Here is an 18,867-nt window from a genome sequence, read left to right on the forward strand (position 1 = left end):
CAGACACCCATTTATACATGAACAATTTGAAACGGCCACTACGACTAAAATATAAATATTATATTCAATCTTGCCGGTACCGTTATCGCAAACGGAGACAAAATGACGATCAGACAATTATACGACAACTTCGGAATTTTACTAGGGCTGACAAAATTGACAGACACCTACGACTAAGTGCGATACTAATCGTAATTAAAAGATTAAGGTTGCAATCTAATAACATAACAAACTCACTAATAAAAGACCCGGAGTATTATGCCGAAGCATCGGACTATTTAAAAATTTTGAAATTGATTAGGGATAGAGTAGAATAAAAAATTAATGAAATTATTCCCGATAGTCAAAGAACTAGAAATAAGCGTGGATAAGTAAATATTTTAGATTCTGTGTTTAAGTCAATAACCGAAGCATCAGATCGAGAACGTTATCAGCAACTAATACGAAATTTTCAATTAAATCAAAATAAGTTGGAAAAGAATATTTGAAATCAAAAAACAATTTCGCTACTTATATGGCTACATATGGATATTGATTTTGCTTACAATCAAGATTGCAAAGTTAAACTGAGAGGGCCAAGAAGAGCATCAAAAGTTAGAAGGGAGTTGCTTGCTAACCTTGCCAACCGGATGTCAAATGAAAATTGACGAGGCCACATTGTGAATTACAAGAAGGAAATTACCAAAAGCTAACCTATTATTCTTCCCGATTTTGATTAGACGCCGAATCTTCGTGTCCTTAAATTAAGTTTCCATCTACAAGAAATTAAGTTAGACGAGTTGCATCAGATCGAAAATAAGATAATGGAAAATGATCCTGATCCAGTTCCTAATTATATGTATATGGACTATTTTTGTATACGTTGTTTCAGTTAAAGCTTCTGTGTATGTAGCCTAAAAGTATCTGGTCACCAGAGGATGTTTCCGAACAAAGAAGACGGAAGAAGAAAATCCGACAATTGAACTCTAAGGGGGGAGGATTTACGTTACCATACATCTGAGAACCTGCTGAGTGTGCAAGAAGAGTTGAAAATATTTATGTTTTAATCTTATAAACTTGTAATTCGAAAATAAAGTTATATTTTAAAAATCGGCAACCACGATCTAGTTAGTGAATTGACGAGAAATGCAAATTTTACTAAAATATTTTTTTGCTATATCGATTGGCGGTTTTGGACTTTTTCAAAAATAAAATTAAACAATACACTTTGATAAAAATTTCGGCGTTGGTATATTTTAATTCCGCTGGTTGAATTTTTTGATTAATCGAAATTTCATTTTAGTTTCTCTTCGATTTTTGATTTTCCTAATGAAATTTGAAATTGACTCTATGAATCCAAAATCAAATACGTTATTTTATTGTTGTAGAGGCACTTCGAGAGTGCGATCCATTAACTTCTCCTTTCCACCTTTAGTGACATTCTCAATTCAAGAAGTGTATCACTTCGGGACCCTACTGTCATATTTTATGTCACCTTTTATATTTACAACGATTTTTTCGCACGCTCTGGCCATAATTAATAAATGTGTCTGCGTCGGCACCTTTTTCTATTTACCAGCCCAACATTTTTTCTGGGATTTACACCCCGAAAAACACGAAATTTTACGGCGTATAAAATTCCATACGAGCCCCGGATGAAGAAACGGGCTGTATCAGTCGGTCCATTACACACCCTTTTCTCCAAATCGTCACCGTCGTTTACGAGTTGACAAACTTCGAAGGGATGCCCCATATATTTGCTGTGCTTGGGGTGTTCTAATAATTTGATAAGGCTGTCTTCGACTTGATAGGACGGTTTATCATTTTAGCGTTACCTGATAATTGGGTCGCATTGGTGTAATATTGCATTTGTAATCCCGCTTAGTCTGTTGAAATATTCTACTACTCGCAATGAAATTTCTTGCAATTTTAGTATTGCACATGATCTAGATTCTCAATTGACAAGGTTTTGGCAACTAGAAGAGATTAATAATGATCAAAGGATTCTATCACCTGAACAACAATTTGGTGAAGATTTATATCGAACCACCACTACTCGAAATTTTGAAGGTAGATTTGTGGTTGCATTACCACTTAAACATCCAGTTTCTTTTCTTGGTGAATCCAAAGAGAATGCTCTGAAACGATTTTTATCTCTTGAAAGGAAATTCCAACAAGACTCGAATCTCAAATCAGAATACACCAAATTTCTCGATGAATACGAACATTTACAACATATGACCAAGATCAATCCCGAGAAAATCATTTTTTCTGAGGCTTTTTTCTTACCTCATCACTGCGTTTACAAGGAGTCTAGCACTATCACGAATCTCAGAGTTGTTTTCGACGGCTCTTGCAAAACATCCAGCGGCTATTCTCTAAATGACATTCTTATGTCGGGTCCAAATGTCCAGGATGACTTATTTTCGATTCTTTTGAGGTCACGTTAACACGCTGTTATACTGGCCGGCGACATAGCCAAAATGTATAGACAAATCTTAGTCTCTGATCATCAACAACATTTACAACTCATTCTTTGGAGATCAAATCTATCATCTGATATCGAGTATTTTAAGCTCAATACATTAACTTATGGTACCACACCAGCAGCCTTTCTATCCACTTGATGCCTAAACGAATTGTCAAAACTCAATTCCCAATTACATCCAAAGGCAAGTTCGATCATTTCCTCAGATTTCTATGTTGATGACCTTTTTACCGGCGGAGATTCTATTGAAGAAGTCATTGAACTCAAAAATCAAATAATTGACATACTCAAACAAGGTGGCTTCGAACTTAGAAAACTTATGTCAAACAAAATGGAAGTAATGGAAAATTCTGCTCCAATGGAATTTCTTTCAATTGGAGACAAAACAAAACTCTCGGTCTATTGTGGGATTCACGATAAGATATTTTACGTTTTTCCATTAACACATTCACACATCATCCTTCAACTAAACGTGGTATTTTATCTTGTATTGCACACATCTATGACCCGCTTGGTCTTCTAGCACCTGTTGTTATAGTCACTAAAGTCATTATTCAAAAATTGTGGCAATGCAAAATCGACTGGGATGAGTCCATACCACTTGATTTATTTACAAAATGGAAAAGGCTTCAAGATCAACTTCACCTTTTAAATGAACTTAAGGTCCAAAGACTAGTTTTTTCGCCCCATTCAGTTTCCATTGAAATTCACGGTTTTTCTGATGCCAGTGAGATCGCGTATGGAGCCTGCATTTACATAAAATGTCTAGACAATTTTGACAATCATTGCACTCAGTTGCTTTGTGCAAAATCCAAGGTTGCGCCCTTAAAAACTATTACCATTCCTCGTCTCGAATTATGTGGAGCTTTGCTGTTAGCAGAACTCGTTGACAAAGCAAAACGGGCTCTGAACATAAATTTTGACAAATGCTACTACTGGTGTGATTCAACAATCACTCTTGCTTGGATTAAAGGCTCGCCACATCAGTGGAAAATATTCGTCTCAAACAGAGTAACCCAAATTCAAAACTTGACTGAAATAATTCATGGCAGTACGTCAATACTCAAGAAAACCCAGCTGATCTTCTATCTAGAGGATTAAGTCCAATCGATTTTCTTAAAAATAAATTATGGTTCAATGGACCAAACTGGCTATCTAAACCTACCGAAGAGTGGCCTATTTTTACGACAAATACAGATTCAGATTCAGACGTACCTGAAAAACGAGTTACTAGATCATTCACCCTTGTTTCAACTGCAAACAACTTTGATTTAATCAATAAATACTCAGATTTAACAAAATTAAGAGAATAACTTGTTATTGTCTAAGATTCATTCAGAATTGTCGTCTTCCCCGAAATCAACGCAATTACGCATCGCTTTCAACAAATGAATTAAACAATGCGCTAATGACACTCATTAAATTATTACAATATCAAGAATTTGCAGCTGAGATTAAGGATCTTTCCAAATCAAGACAAATTAAAGCAAGTAGCAAACTGATAAAACTCAGTCCTTTTTTGGATTCATTCGGTACTTTAAGAGTCGGGGGGAGATTAAAGCATTCCAATTTCAACTCCAACAAAATATACCCCGCAATTCTGCCATCCAATCATCACCTAACAAAACTTATCGCAATGTATGAACATCGCAGATTGTTACATGCTGGTCCGCAAACAGTACTAGCATCACTTCGCGACAGATTTTGACCCATATCCGGAAAAAAAATTATAAAGAGGGTAACACGAGAATGTATTCAATGCTTTCGAAGTAATCCAATTCCAACCCAATATTTGATGGGCAATTTACCGCAAATTTTCAACGATTTTATGCCAAATTGAAGCTTGTTTAAATTCCCGGCCATTAACTCCTCTCAGTTCAGACCCCAATGATCCTCAAGCCTTGACACCTTCGCACTTCCTAATTGGAGAAAGGCTGACAAAAATTCCCGAACCGGACTTCACACCAATACCAGAAAACCGTTTATCGAAGTTTCAAAGATGTCAACGTCTAATACAACACTTCTGGAAGCGTTGGTCCAAGGAATTTGTATCGGAACTGCAGCAAAGGCAGAAGTGGACTAGATGCTATCCGAAATTGCTAAAGCCAGGTTCCTTAGTTACCATCAAGGAGGACGATTTGCCCCCATTGAAATGGAAGCTTGGAATCGTACAAGATGTTCATCCAGGAAGTGACGGAATAGCAGCAACTGTAAAGACACCACCCACAACTGTAAAGCCACTAGCAGTCAAACTTTGTCTCCTTCCGAATGATGACAATCAACCATCCGTTAAAGCCTAGCGGCTGTCAAGGCGGCCGGCATGTTAGGGACAAATCGCACGTTCCGGCAACGTCGCATACAACCGACACCGCAGATCACAGCTGAGATGAACTGTCTAATTTTGTGTTCTGTGTTCGACCCGGGTCCATGCCCATATGTGGTCAAGAATAAAATCTCGCATTTGTCAACACGTGTGTGTTTGATTTCTACTCAAAAAATCACAAGAAATTAAGCTACGAATTTGGAGTTGTAACATTAAACGACTCAACAATAATATTGGTTTGATCCTCTAGTTAGTAAATATTCATATACGCTTTTCACAATTTCAAAAACTAGTGATTTACTCGTAAGAGTTTTTTTCGAATCGCACGGTTAAATACAACCGATATCACTTGACACGTGATCGCCATCTGCCTGACTCGCCCCTGTGTAGCAGGGTACGAAGGTCGTAATTACTTTTTGGAAAGACTCCGTCAAAAGTCAAGGAGAAGTAGTTTGAGAAGACACACTTTATTTTCTTTCTTTCCGGTTTTACTGCTTCTACACGTTGAATGCGAAACCAAACTAATTTGCGGTTCTTATATCTTAACGTTGGATCATTCTTTTCCTCATATTGGATCAGCATACAAGGAAAAGAGTTCTAGTTTACATACCATTGTAATTGTTGCTTGATTTTTATAATACGAAGTTTTGACGAATATATTACAAAACACATTCATCAGCTAACTATTTTTTTTCGCACATCTAGGAATTTATCCTAATTTACTGGCATGCTCTAATTTATTTTTTTTTAGCTGAAAACAACGAATTGGGCTATTTCATTCTATCCTATCAAGAGACGGTTCTTATTGAAAATGGTGATAACATTGTACTTGCAGTATGCAACGTACTATACAATAGAAACTTGGCTTCTTTTCTTACTTTTGATTCAACAGGCCACTTTGCTTACTGTTTTGAGTTGAATTTGAATAAATCTCATAGATTTGTTATCCAATTACACCAATTTTCAATACTTTAAGATGTTTGACGACCTGAAAGAAGAACTGTCTGCAAAAAAAAATGTTTCAGTAATTTTACAAACAAAAACAATGAATGAAAATTAGCAGCATCCCGACGAAAACTGCCACAACAAACGACGGACAATGACATCCTGATCGCATCACATATTCGTTGAAGTCACCAGGCGTAAAACAATGTTATTTGAGAATGTCGCAAAAAGGCAACGAGAACCGAATAAGGAAGTGTCTTTCACAGTTACGCGCGTGACTTGACAGTTACACAAATTTGGTCGAAATAAATCAACTGAACTACGTCGCAAGCCACGTGGTCGCGTCAGCACGTCATGAAAACAACTTTTTATTTTCTAAGCCATTCTCCCGTTCCGAAATCGTAGAAACATAACACATCACTGTGTCATGTTTCTACGTGGAGAAACATAAATGAGCAGTCGTAGACACGTGACGATTATAAAGTTCGTCTTTCGTATTATCGGAAAAATATAATACGTATGAAATTAGAAAAGATATCACCTTACATAATTTTCAATGAATTTCTATTGTTTTTGTGTATAGTAAAGTGTTATGGATACTGGATCACCAGGGTAATGAATGCGCAAACGAAGACGTATAATTGGATCAGAACCCTTTTGTGGGGTGACTAAACGCATTGCAAGATCAGATCATTAGTCAATGATTAAATCCCCGCAATGGTGGAAACACTCCCAAGAAGAAAAACAGGTTAAGGAACTGTACATACATTCAGTGTGTTCTTCCACTAATCGAAGTGAAATAAGACACTGAATGAAGTTTGTGGCACACACAACTTAAAGACAATTGTTATTGTAAGTTTGGTGTAATTACTTTTTATTATTTCGAGTTTTTAGTCCATGAAATGTGCAATATATTTTAATAAATTAATAAAATATTTCATAATGATTTTGGAAAAATTTAATTATATTTCAGATATTATTCTTAGTTGTCTTGACTAGTGATATCCCTTATTCTTAATAGAATTAAGCCACATTGTTCACTTAACATCTCCATGAGAAAGAAGAAATTTCACTGTAGTTTAAAAATTTAGTAAGTATCTTGCCTCAACTGTGCTTTCATAATAATACATAGTTTTATAATAATCGAAGCAGAATGCGATGTTGCCAAGCAAATGGATTTAACCTTCTTAAAAGTTTGGAAGTAATTGTGTGAACTTTTATGAATGCTTGCTTTGGAAAAGAATTGTTCAACAGGTTCTTTCTCATTCTATGGAAATGTTGAATCTTCTAGCAAATTTTATAACAAAAATAAAGTGTTTTTAACTCTTTTCGATAGAGAGAACTACAACTGTTACACTATGGTGACAGTTCGATATTAATTATTACAAAATATGAGCGGTATGTAAAACTTTAAACTGGCAACTAACAAATAAGACGTAGTTTCAAAAGAAACGTATGCTTTGTCCAAAAACGTCAAATTATCAAATTTCATACTACTCGAATGAAAATATATTTACTAATTGATTTTAAACCTAATCGTTTATTGTACCGATCAGGTTTGCAATTGTTTTATGATTTTATAGGTGATATAAAAGATATAATATTGGGTACGTTACTTTTAAAATTAATCCCTTTAACAATAGTTCAATAAAAAAATCGAATTAACCGTTCATGCGACACAATGCTGACACAGTTTCAATAATTCTTTGTTGTTAAAAAAACAGAAGGGATTTTTAGAATTCCGTCAGAACGTTGCAATTTTCTTGTTGATGACGAGCCACAAATTTAGTTTTTGACAAATCATAGGTATTGTTTCTCTGATACTTCATATGAAATTATTGTGAAGAGGCCGAAGTCGGTATATTTCATTGATCAGCATCCATTTGTGTTATTAAGCTAGAGGGAATCCGGAAATTTTTGCGAATTTTTACTAATTTCTAGTGATTTAGGTTTGAGTGGAAGGATAAATATTTCGCCATGCAAACTAAATCAGGTTTTGGAAAACTGGAACGCTTTGAAATATACCCCGTAATTAAATCACAGCTGCAGCCAACGGTCTTTAGCCCTAAAAGCGTACGATATCTAATGGAAAAAGGAGAGGAAAAAAACGTTTGTTGTCGCGTCTTGCAACGCTTTTTGATAAAACCCACCGACAGCAAAAACCTTTGAAAGAGATGAAAAGAAGATAAATACGTGGAACGTCATGGGATAAAATCTCGTGTATAATTCCGTGCTTTGCCCGGGTAAAAATTATTTGAAAAGAATATATAAAGCAGAAAGTGGAGTGGTCATACGTCGAGATGTATGTTTAACAAGGGACGAGGACTGGCGGTATTAGAGGACCACTGCGTCACCACACTAAAAATGTTTTGGTTATTTTTATTTTATATTGATAAGGCTGTCTGTTAGTCTGTATTTTTTGAACTCATTCAGTATTGATTTTGTAACTCCTATCTTAAGATCAAAAAATTACTTGACTTTCGATTGATTGATTTCTATCTTATAAAATTTTAATGCCGAAAAATAGTTTTTCTATCAATACTTAAATATAATTTTTTATTATTGGCTTGGTTTAATAAGATAATCGTATCATTTCGGTTTACATCTCATAAAATTTTAACATCGAATAGAGAAAGGCATTCGTTCTCTTTCCGATGCCTCAATTAATTAACATCTGTTACTGATGATGAAAATGCAACAGACATATACAACACAGATGCTTTGTGTCGAACAAGAACAAACATCAGTGCCTTTACTTCCATAATATATTCTGAAATATTTAAAAGCCTTGTTTTTTTTTCACTCTAATATACTCCGTTATGCATGAAGAAAGTGTGACGGATGTTTTCGATAGATTTTAGTCATGGATGGTTTTGTAGTGTTTGTCTTTTGTTTTGAAAAAAATGTACCCATCCACTGATTTCGCTGAGCTCGTGCGACATTAAACTCGAGTTTAAAATGGCGTTTATCAAACAATTTTAAACTTAAAAATTCGTGAAAAAAATTTTAGAGTCACTTGAAAATTTTCTTATTTATTTCTTTTTTCTTCCTGTCAATTTAGACGAATCATAAAGAAGTACTTCAAGGTCAACAATTGTTTTCGAAATAGTCATTCACTCCCCGGTTAATTTTTTTCTGAAAAAATACTACTATTTACAAATCTTCTGCATTCTTCCTGCGTCAGTTGTTGATAAATCGAACTTGTTGACATTTCGACATCATCTTGTTGGTTTCTTCAGGGCTTAACTGAAACTGCAGCATTAAGGACATTAAGCAAATCCGATTTACCAACAACCCCCAGAGGAGGAATTCAGAAGATTTGTAAATAGTATTAGTCACCTGTGAAAGTTTTTTTGAAAAATTAAATTGAAGCTGCCGATTAGCGAGAATTGCAAACGTTTTGTTTAAACTGAATAAAGCACTGAAATTTGAAGTTTGTTTTTATAATATACATAGGAACATATTCAACGGATTACTTGTATGATTTTATGTATAAAAAACGAATCTGGGATCCCACACGACCTCATATACCAAAATGTCCATGAGGTAACATTAAAAAAAATGCTTTCCTCCTAATCAAAACTAAATTTTCGCTTTGTTCCATCATTCTTTAAAAAAAAAAATCTTTCCGCATTTAAAAATACAATCTGCAAATCGGCAATCGGTCTTCGTGGGAACTGAATGTTCAGTGTGAAAATAATATTGTTGTGCATAGAAAATAATATTACATATAATTTCTCAAATTCATTCGATAGTATGACTTTTTAATTTTCATCATATCTCAGGTCAGAGATGTATAAACTCTAGGGCTCTATCTAAACTTTGTTATTTTGGTATTTTGTCCTTTCGTGTTGTTTTTTATTAGTAAATTATTTTGCTCAAAACAAAGTTTTTCCCAATATAAAGTATGTTTAAAGAGATACCGCGATATTCAATGTGTTTTTCATCCCTGCAATAATCGTCACCATTAATCGTTTTGGTAATCATATATTTAGGTCGTGCCTGAAATTTTACAAATTTTGAGGTTGTATCTTCTAGAAGAAAAAAAAGGGATAAATCTTAGAAGAAACAGCAACGAAACATAAAATATCGCCATTACAAATTCTGGAATTCGTAATATATATAAAATATTTTCCGACATTTTTAAGCAATTTGAACCCTCGAAGAAATCTTAATTGTTCCGTGCTTTAACTAAACAGAAAGCCGAACTTTTCGTGACACGTTCTGGAAGTTCTCAGCCATTCCTCGCGATCATATCATTGTGGATAACAAGATTTCATTAAAGGTCCATTGCTTACAAATCTAAGAAATTATTTTTTATTTCAAACCTGAACAAAATATATTTTGTTGGGTGCGTTGAATTGCCATTTACGTTTATATATAAACTGCAACATTTTTGAAAATATTTTTGAGGGATACAGCACCTCCTTTTACATCATGGTGTATAATTTAAAGCAAATCCGTTGATCCGTTCGCCAAATAGTTATGCCACCAGGTATGTTTTCCAAATATTTAATTTTATGTCACAGCGAAATACGTTATTACATCTTATTGTTGCTTGCAGCTATTTTAATAACCTTCTTCGTTCGTTCAAGAAAAATATAACCGAAAATCAATCTAAATTTTCCTGGATAACTAATGTCAACCGCTGCTGATCGCTGCATAAATGGTCACTCGCCATCGATAAACTCATTGTTTGTATTTACTCGAAAACTCTAATCGCGGCATATATTCTCGTGATATTCTATCCAGAGTAATATCGATCACAAGTCGTTTCGGTCCCAATTTCCTGTTCAAACGCAGGCAATGCATGCTTTGCTCTGCTCCGGTGGTTTATGAGATGACGGTCCCCAATATTTGGATAACAAACAACTTTGCCATCGATTCGAACACGTCCATGAACACAAATAGGAAGCCACCCGGCCAGTATTTTGATCCACGCACGTCGTTTATTTTTCCCTGCCGTATAAACTTTCTGGCGTTTGCAATTTTTTCTTTTTTTTTTTTTGATTTTCGCAGAGATATGTAAACATAATTTCCGAACGCATGGACTTTATTTTTATGTCAAAGAAATAAATGCAGAACATTTTTTTTGTGAAAATTTGTTCGCTTCAAGCGATAGGTAGGAAAAATATTAGCATTAAAAAAGGGATGATCCATTGAATAAAATAGCATGAACTTTTTTTGGCAAAGTCTATTCAGAGATATAGTAAGGACACTAACCAAGAAAGCCCCGGATAAACTGTAAAATTCAAGTATTACGATACAGATTTTTGCTTTAATAAAAATTTAATTAATATGGTTTCCCAATGAATGACAAAAAATATAAAATATTATTGTATTTTGTATATTTAAATACTGATTTAACAAAAATTCGATTTATTTCTTGTTATACCTAAAATTATTATCATTATCTGATCTGGTCTAATTATTATTACTTATTTCAATAGGGATTTTTAATTTGAATGTAAGAAAGGACCACAGTGGCAGTGCTTTTCTTATAACGGTCAAATTTTTGAACAAACGTCGGGAACAGCTATGGGTTTTCCACTATCGCCAGTCATCGCGAATATATTTATGGAAGCCTTTGAGAAGAAAGCTCTCGCACCTTTCATCTAAAACCAAAATTATGGAAACAGTACGTCGATGATACTTTTGTTATTTGGTCTCATGGTCAAGAAGTCTTACTAGATTTTCTTAGACATTTAAACTCTATATACCCTAACATGCGTTTTACCATTGAGTTGGAAACTAATAACAATCTTCCATTCTTAGATATTCTTATCAATAGAAAATTAGACCTAACATACCTTAATGCACATCAGGCCCAAAAATCATCGGTTATTAACTCGCATGTTTACAGAGTCGTAAAACTATCTCAGCCCGAGTCACTGAACCCAGAATTAAAACACATTAAGAGAAATAAACTCATCAGCGTTGCGGAACACAATCACGATCAATTATCACGTATTCAATTCTTCTACCAACCAAAAATCTGAGAGTCTATAGAAATCTATAAACAACCTAACATTCTTAACCGCGACTCAGTTCTCTACCTGCCAGCAATATGGGAATCAGTTATCTGAGACGGTGTTTATGCCCCTCAAACAATATATAAGCAGATACAGAGTAAAATGCAAGCCAGTCTCAGTCAAGCTCTGAAGAAGCCAACAGGAGGAATCTAGAAGTTTTTTAAAAAGTACTACAGTAGCCTGCGGAAGTTTCTTTGAAAAATTAACTACTTTCTACTCCATACTCTAATATACCCAGTAAAGTCTCCGAAAGTCTGCTACATGCATTCAAAAAGCTAATGCTGAATATGACAGTGACAGGGTCAATGCTAAATTTTATCCGTTGTAAGTTGCTTGCCGGTATATGTTACTGACCCTTTTCTACGTTTTATTGCAATTTCTGCAATATGCTATCTGGCTTACATATATTTTCTACTAATTCTACTCATACTTATGAAAAGTTGATTTAGCCATTGTTTGTTTCATTTTGTTTTCACGTCAAACTCTTTTTTTATATAACAACTATACATTTTCGAATGGTAAGTCCATTCAAAATTGGCAAGGCACCATTGATAGCAGCTAGAGAATAACTGCTAAGAAAATGAAGTTAGTTTTAATTTAGAACTAAAGGTTTTTCTTTCCATGTGATTTTTATATATTTATCTAGCTAACAGATTTTTTTCTTTCTGCTTCTCTCCTTTAATAGGGCGATATCTACGCTACCATCAGGATTTTCTAATTAGCATTTTCTTTTCGCCTTGTTGCTTTCTTATTATTATTATTTGTTCTTGGAGGTTCTTTGTTGTAAATAACTTTTCGGAAATTCAAATAATGCTGCCAAATGGACACTGTGAGTCTTTATATTCAAAAACGTAATATATTTATAATATACTGAGTAATATACATTTTTCTTTGTCACCAATGCCATGCATCTAGCGGATTCTGCGGAAACAGAGCTTCACGAGGATTGTATACAAATGGTGCCAAGTTAAACTTGTGGCTTTTATGAAACTTGTTGCATAATGTACTATTAATGATGAAATTTCTGACGGTGTTTAGAATGATTTACTCTTTTAAGGATGCATTTGGCATTTGTTGGGTAGGTCACTTTGATTGGTTTAAATTGTTTAATGGTAATGTTTATCTTCGTTTTGGGTTAGTCTTAAGTGGTTCGCGGTATCATTGTGCAGAGTAATAATATACATAAGCCTTAAATTCACATATATGTATGCTAAGTGTTTTTGTTACTGTTGAGATAAAGAATCATTATGCACTACTCGAATATAATTCCGTGTAATTGGTTGTCCGTCCATTTTTTAATTTAGAAGTCAGTGATTAGAACTTCTACTAAACGCAACTTCTTACGCCCATATGTCGATTGACCGTTAATAGTCGGAGGTATAATAGTTTAGCTTCGTCCAATTACAGACGAAATTTATTCTCCCTCTGGTTCGACTCGCCTTACACATTTTAATAAAACATAATAGGGCATTCCTAAGAGACACGCAAATAAAAATCAATTATGAAAGTCAATAGTGCCCTCGCTGAAACCATTATCTTCAAAAATAAAACTCTGGTGCGAAAAATACGAAGCCCGGGCTGGATATGAAACATGAGTACCAACTTCTTGCGTCGCATTTCTCTGGAGTAAGCGATAACTTTACCAAACTCGAAAGTCTTTTAAAACAAAAGTGAAAGTATTAGCCAATAAAGGACTGAGAAAGGAGAACAGTAAATCGGTCTCTGGGCGGCAGTAAAATGGCTATTTTATGAGAATATTTGGCAACGCTTACACCCCTATGGCGCGCCGAGAAACGATTTGTTACGGTCGGTTAGGGATTTTTTAAGATCTGGGTGGATACCGAGCCATATTCGAAATGAGACGTTTTCGGATAACAAAAGGTGATTTTTATTGATATTCAGATGCAAATTGTTAGAAATCCAAATCTGATATCTCGCGCTATTGCCAGCCGTCTAATTTTTCTGTATAGCGATACATCCCAACATGGTATTATCTCGCTTTGTTTATCTTATTACCTACAAAATTGCCTGCTTGTTCCTTATACCATAATTATTGCTTTATTGGTTCACATTTCAAATTGTATTTGGTAACAAATTCATCTTGTCCAGCAACTGGACCAGCAAAAAATCAAAATCTCGGTTGATTAATTGGTAACTACCGACTTTTTACAAAACTTCAGGATCGAATTTTGCTAAGTCGAATTTGCTGACGTTTTGCCAATCATGCTCATCCTTAATAAAAACCGACGCACGAGGAATCCAGAAGTTTTGTAAAAAGTATTACAGTAGCCTGTGGAAGTTTCTTTGAAAAATTGGTAAGTACCTGTATTTACAGGGAACTTGAGCTTTTCCAAATGACCAATACTTAATTGCTTGTTTCGTTGATTTATCTAATTTTTTTATTGAGCTCTAACTTTTAGACCACTAGGCAAACAGGCAAAATTAGGTAAGAATGTTCTACACGGTCAGCCATAGGTTAGCGAAATGGAAATACAGTGTCGGCCTGGAATCAACCATGGGTTATTAAAACCTAATACACACATTGGGAAGTTTGTAACAAGCGTAAAAAATAATGGAAAAAATTTACAACAATTTGCGCTATTCATTTGTAGTTGTAGAAATTCCATTTCACATGATATCATCTTCATTCTCAATATATCATTCATTTGATGACTCATTATTCATTCATTAAAAATTAATAGAATTATAATCTTTTTATTTATAATACGTGTATTGCTAATTGTTAACTTTATTTTTTTGTTTCAGGAATTCTGAATAAGTTGGGTAAGTGGTCATGCCTTTAAATATTTTAGTAACCTCATCGACTACACTTTGAATTAGAAAACATTCGAAACTTTTTAAATAAACGAGCTCAAGGAATGGTTCCGTACTGACCGTTTCAGGACTATTAGAAAATTAATAATCAAATTTTAGTAGAGAGAAGATTGCTGTTCTCTATACCGACCGTTTTAAAATCGAGAGCAATGTTATGTTTAATCACATTAGAGAGTTGCAGTGTGTAGTAGTAAAGTGTTGTTAATGGAAAAACATTTATTGTATAAAAATCCTGTTCGGATAAAAACTAAAAGCGAAGATAAGAAAACTTCGCTATAGTATAACTTCACACTTATTTTATAATTTTTAAACCACAGATAGCTCAAGCGGCATTTGGCAGTCCCCCTAGCCTCGTTTTTCAGATAGATGACGTTCTGAAAATGTATATTCATGTATTTCATGTATCTTTTCTTGTTGATCGTAAAGCTGTTTTTTATACAAATTGAATGAAATAAGTGCAGATTCAAAAGTTAATATAAATAATTAATATAAAATAAATAATAAAATACAGGCTAAAAATTTTTTTAAATGTAGTTGATAAATAAAGGGCCACATTTACACTATAATAATAAAATATATCAAGCAATTTCTTTAACCACAATTAATTCCTGTTGGCTGTCTCCGAAACTCGGTAACTTAACGCGAGTGTCAATCAAATGTTAACGGCCTTTTGCATTTTACCTTTACTTACTAGTTTATAAGTACGTGCGTGAAAAACGCTTAGAGAGAGAGAGAGAGAGAGAGAGACGAAGTCGTGCCGGTTGCTTGCACGCGTTCCTTCCTGTCGAAGAATTTATTAATTTTCGGCCATTTTTTCTTACTTTTTCCAAGGAGTAATATGGACATTTGAAAGGGTGAATTGAGTAGCCCTCATGAATTTATAGACCACTCCGCCGGCCGAACGCAGTTATCGCATAACTTTCCAAGGTAGGATTTTCTGCATATTTATGATTTCAGTATGCAGTACAGTTTGTTATGCATATGGTAATTTTTTGATTCCGTTCTCGTAGAATGAAGTTGCTCTGCTATCTAAACAGTTGTCCACGAATGTTTCCACCTGATCGTTATTCCGTAATCGCTTGCCTCCAAGTGCTCTCTTGATTGATTCAAACATCCAAATGTGAAATCACATGTTCATCTCTGGATTGTAAGATGGCCGATTTTCCAGTTCATTTCCACCTCGTCCGACTGCGTTACAGCTTGTGTCGAGGATCTGGCGTTAGCATGGACGAGCAACACCTCACGGATGAAACAATCTCGTCTTTTTGATCGACATTCCTTAAATTTGGAACTCGGCGCGCTCAGATTTTTCTGAAGAGTTGCTTTCTGGTGATTGATTGGACAATTTAATAGCTGACACAAAGTTCTTCCGAAATTTAAAGACCTGAGAAGCGTCGAACCCATTCGATATTTTCACAAATACGTGCAATATTTTAAATTCTTTACACTATTGGAAATACGACGGGGATTGGCTTCCCTGAACTAGGCAGGCGGTCTGCCCTAAATTTCGCCTGGTTGCTCAACAGAAACGCACACACTGATGAATTTTTGCTACTATAGGTATCCCCACGAAACAACTACAAATGTCCAATCACGCACAAATACGCTTCCCCACTTGTATTAAGAAAATATACAATTGGGGACCAAATGACCGGCAATACCTGGTCGTCTTGGGGGTTGATTATGTCTCATATTACACTCAGAGAAGAAGCTGTTTGTCGTGAATAATGGAAAATTTCGTCCCAATCAGTTTAATCGCACAGAACTACGTCAATGGCCTCCGAATCGAGGCTTCGATGTCGATCCGAATTTGAGCGAGCCTGATTTTTTTTCCCGTTGTTGTTGCCGATCTAGTTAAAGTTTCGTAGGAGTTGCAGTAAAGTTTAATTGATTTGCAGGGAAAACTGTTAATGAATTCCGTGGAAGGTTGAAATATATATGCCGATTTGAATTTACGGCGCGGTGAAGTTTTTTTTTATTTTCGTTTCCAATTAAATCGATTTGTGTTTCGCCGGAAATGAAAATTTGTCATCACACACTTACCGGGAAAAGCAAACTGTGGGTGTAAAAAAGCGATTGATTTATCGGATTTAATCATTCCGCGGGCCCGAGTTTTCTGCGGATAAAAATGCTGAGCGAAAGCTTTTTCAGAATTCACCTATTTGTTTGCTTGAAACCGACAATGGCTGTTTCCGATAGGCAAGGTTCATTTGATGCTATTATAATTTTAAATTGGAAATGAGTTTTTTTGCATCGCATTTATGAATTTCACGTAGAACTTTTTCTAAGTTTGTCCAGAAATTTAGAAATCAGACAATGGACATGGTGGTCGCCCAAGCAAATTGATTTGTGTTAACGTGAGTATTTAAAGACAAAATAGAATTTAGTCCGAAGACGGAGATTTGAATAAACAGAGGTGTTAAATAATTTTTTCTACTCCCGTCTGTAAAATATCTACTTACGCACTGATCTAGCGCGCGGGAAGCGTCACGGATCTGAGCCACTTCAGACATTTGCGGGATTTTACCGAACGGGTTTGGAAGCAATCGGATGTTATCGGAAATATTTCTTTCGCCTTGAATTGTGACCTTTGTCAATTCTGATGGTCATGCCCGTGAATTTATTTGTGTTGTTTGCGAAAATGTATCCAAAAACTAACAGTCTAGGAAAAAGTACAGTATGCAACACGTTCCGTAAACTCTTTAAGTCACTCGTTTATAAAACACTCGTTTCGCTGTGCTCTGCTCGTGTCAAATAAACTCGTGAGTCACATGCCGTTTACCGCACTTGTTGCATAATTTGGTAAAAACACATCAATAACTAAATAAAAATTTAAGGCAAAGTAAGTGCAGAAAATAAATGATATTGTAGGTCACATGCTGGGTTAATATATTAACACTAGCACGATCCAACGTTTTTTTAACAAATCAGGCACCCAATGCGGTGGCAATAGTGAAACAAAACAACAATCTTGATGCTCCACTCTATTACGAATATTGTTTTATGTCCATTTATTTTTTATTTAAAATGAACACTACATGATGTAATTGGCTGCAATGACTGTTCAGTTCTTGCTGTTTGTTTAGGAGAGGTACAAATATTTATTGATTTCCTATTACTAGCGTTGGATACAGACCTTACTATACTTTAGGCACGCACATCTTCTCTAGAAGAACTTTGTACTCACCAGAAAGTGCAGTCGCTCTCATAGGAAGCTTGGTGATCCTTTGACCTTCTAGTACTCTTAATTGTATGTCCCCAATCATGTCTTGCGCTATCTGTTATCTGCTTCAGTTCCGCCAGAATAAAATGGTTCCCTGAGCATTACTCAGAACACTGGTAGTCAAACAGGTGACTTTAGTCAGGTTATCAACCTATTAATTGTATTCATTACCCAAGTTTATTAATTAATATGTCTCTGAAGCTATGTAGCGAGCCAACCTTCACTACCTTGCTAGAGTATTCTCTTTTAGGGTCCTCCTGAGCATACCTGAGTAAATTTCGCTTAGGTAGTGGGACGCACTCGACCGACTGCGTCTCAGGAGAACCATCATATTCCCGCTTCCGCGTCGGTGTTTCTTTTGGACCCGCCCGTAAGTTATTGATTTGAGAAAGGGAAAATTAAACCTCCTAATCGGTTGCACCGATAAAGATAAATAGTTATTTGTGTTAAAAAAACATTTTCTAAACCAAAACTAACAAATCCGCAATTTTTGAAAGGTATTTTCTTAATTTTTCGTGATGAAATAGTTGATAGTAATTTACAGTACATCCATTTTTTCAAAAAAAAAAATCTACGAATTTTATGCAGACAATACGAAGCGCCGAAATAGTTGTGTACGTCTTATAATAATAAAAATTCAGGAAATAATAAGTATCAAAAATTTCTGCTGTTAGGAAATGGAAAACGAGGAAAATAGGAAAAACAACGATCCATTATAAAATTAAACTTCCATTTCCAAGAGGCGACACATCTAAAACAAACGCGATTGGGTTGTCATATGGCCAAATACATAACAAATAAAAGTAACAACAAATAAAAATAAGGTTCGCCGACGCAACTTCTGAGCTGACCCGATGATATAATTCGCAAAGTTATTTTTCTTGAGGTTTTGTCAACTTCCTTTCTACGTGCCAATCTTTGAAATATGAATTGAACGCTTTATGTAAGCGGATTAATGCTTCCCTGATCTGGTCTGGTCGTTTTTAAAAGGATAGGAACTTTACAAGCCGTTTTATCTTGGATAATTCATTCAAAAAACAAA

At 35.0% G+C, this 18,867-nt stretch overlaps 1 protein-coding gene across 1 annotated transcript in view; it reads left to right on the forward strand.

Annotated features, from left to right (window-relative positions):
* LOC132700393 (cadherin-87A) overlaps window positions 1-18,867 on the forward strand; it is a 317,031-nt gene that overhangs the window by 59,568 nt on the left and 238,596 nt on the right. The window contains exon 3 of the mRNA XM_060667675.1: window positions 14,534-14,551. The gene's annotated coding sequence lies outside the window, so the exon portion shown is untranslated. The remainder of the gene's footprint in view (window positions 1-14,533; window positions 14,552-18,867) is intronic.

The sequence above is a fragment of the Cylas formicarius genome, unplaced genomic scaffold (assembly GCF_029955315.1).
Source record: "Cylas formicarius isolate icCylForm1 unplaced genomic scaffold, icCylForm1.1 PGA_scaffold_4__25_contigs__length_36172078, whole genome shotgun sequence".
In the NCBI taxonomy this organism is placed as follows: Eukaryota; Metazoa; Arthropoda; class Insecta; order Coleoptera; family Brentidae; genus Cylas; species Cylas formicarius.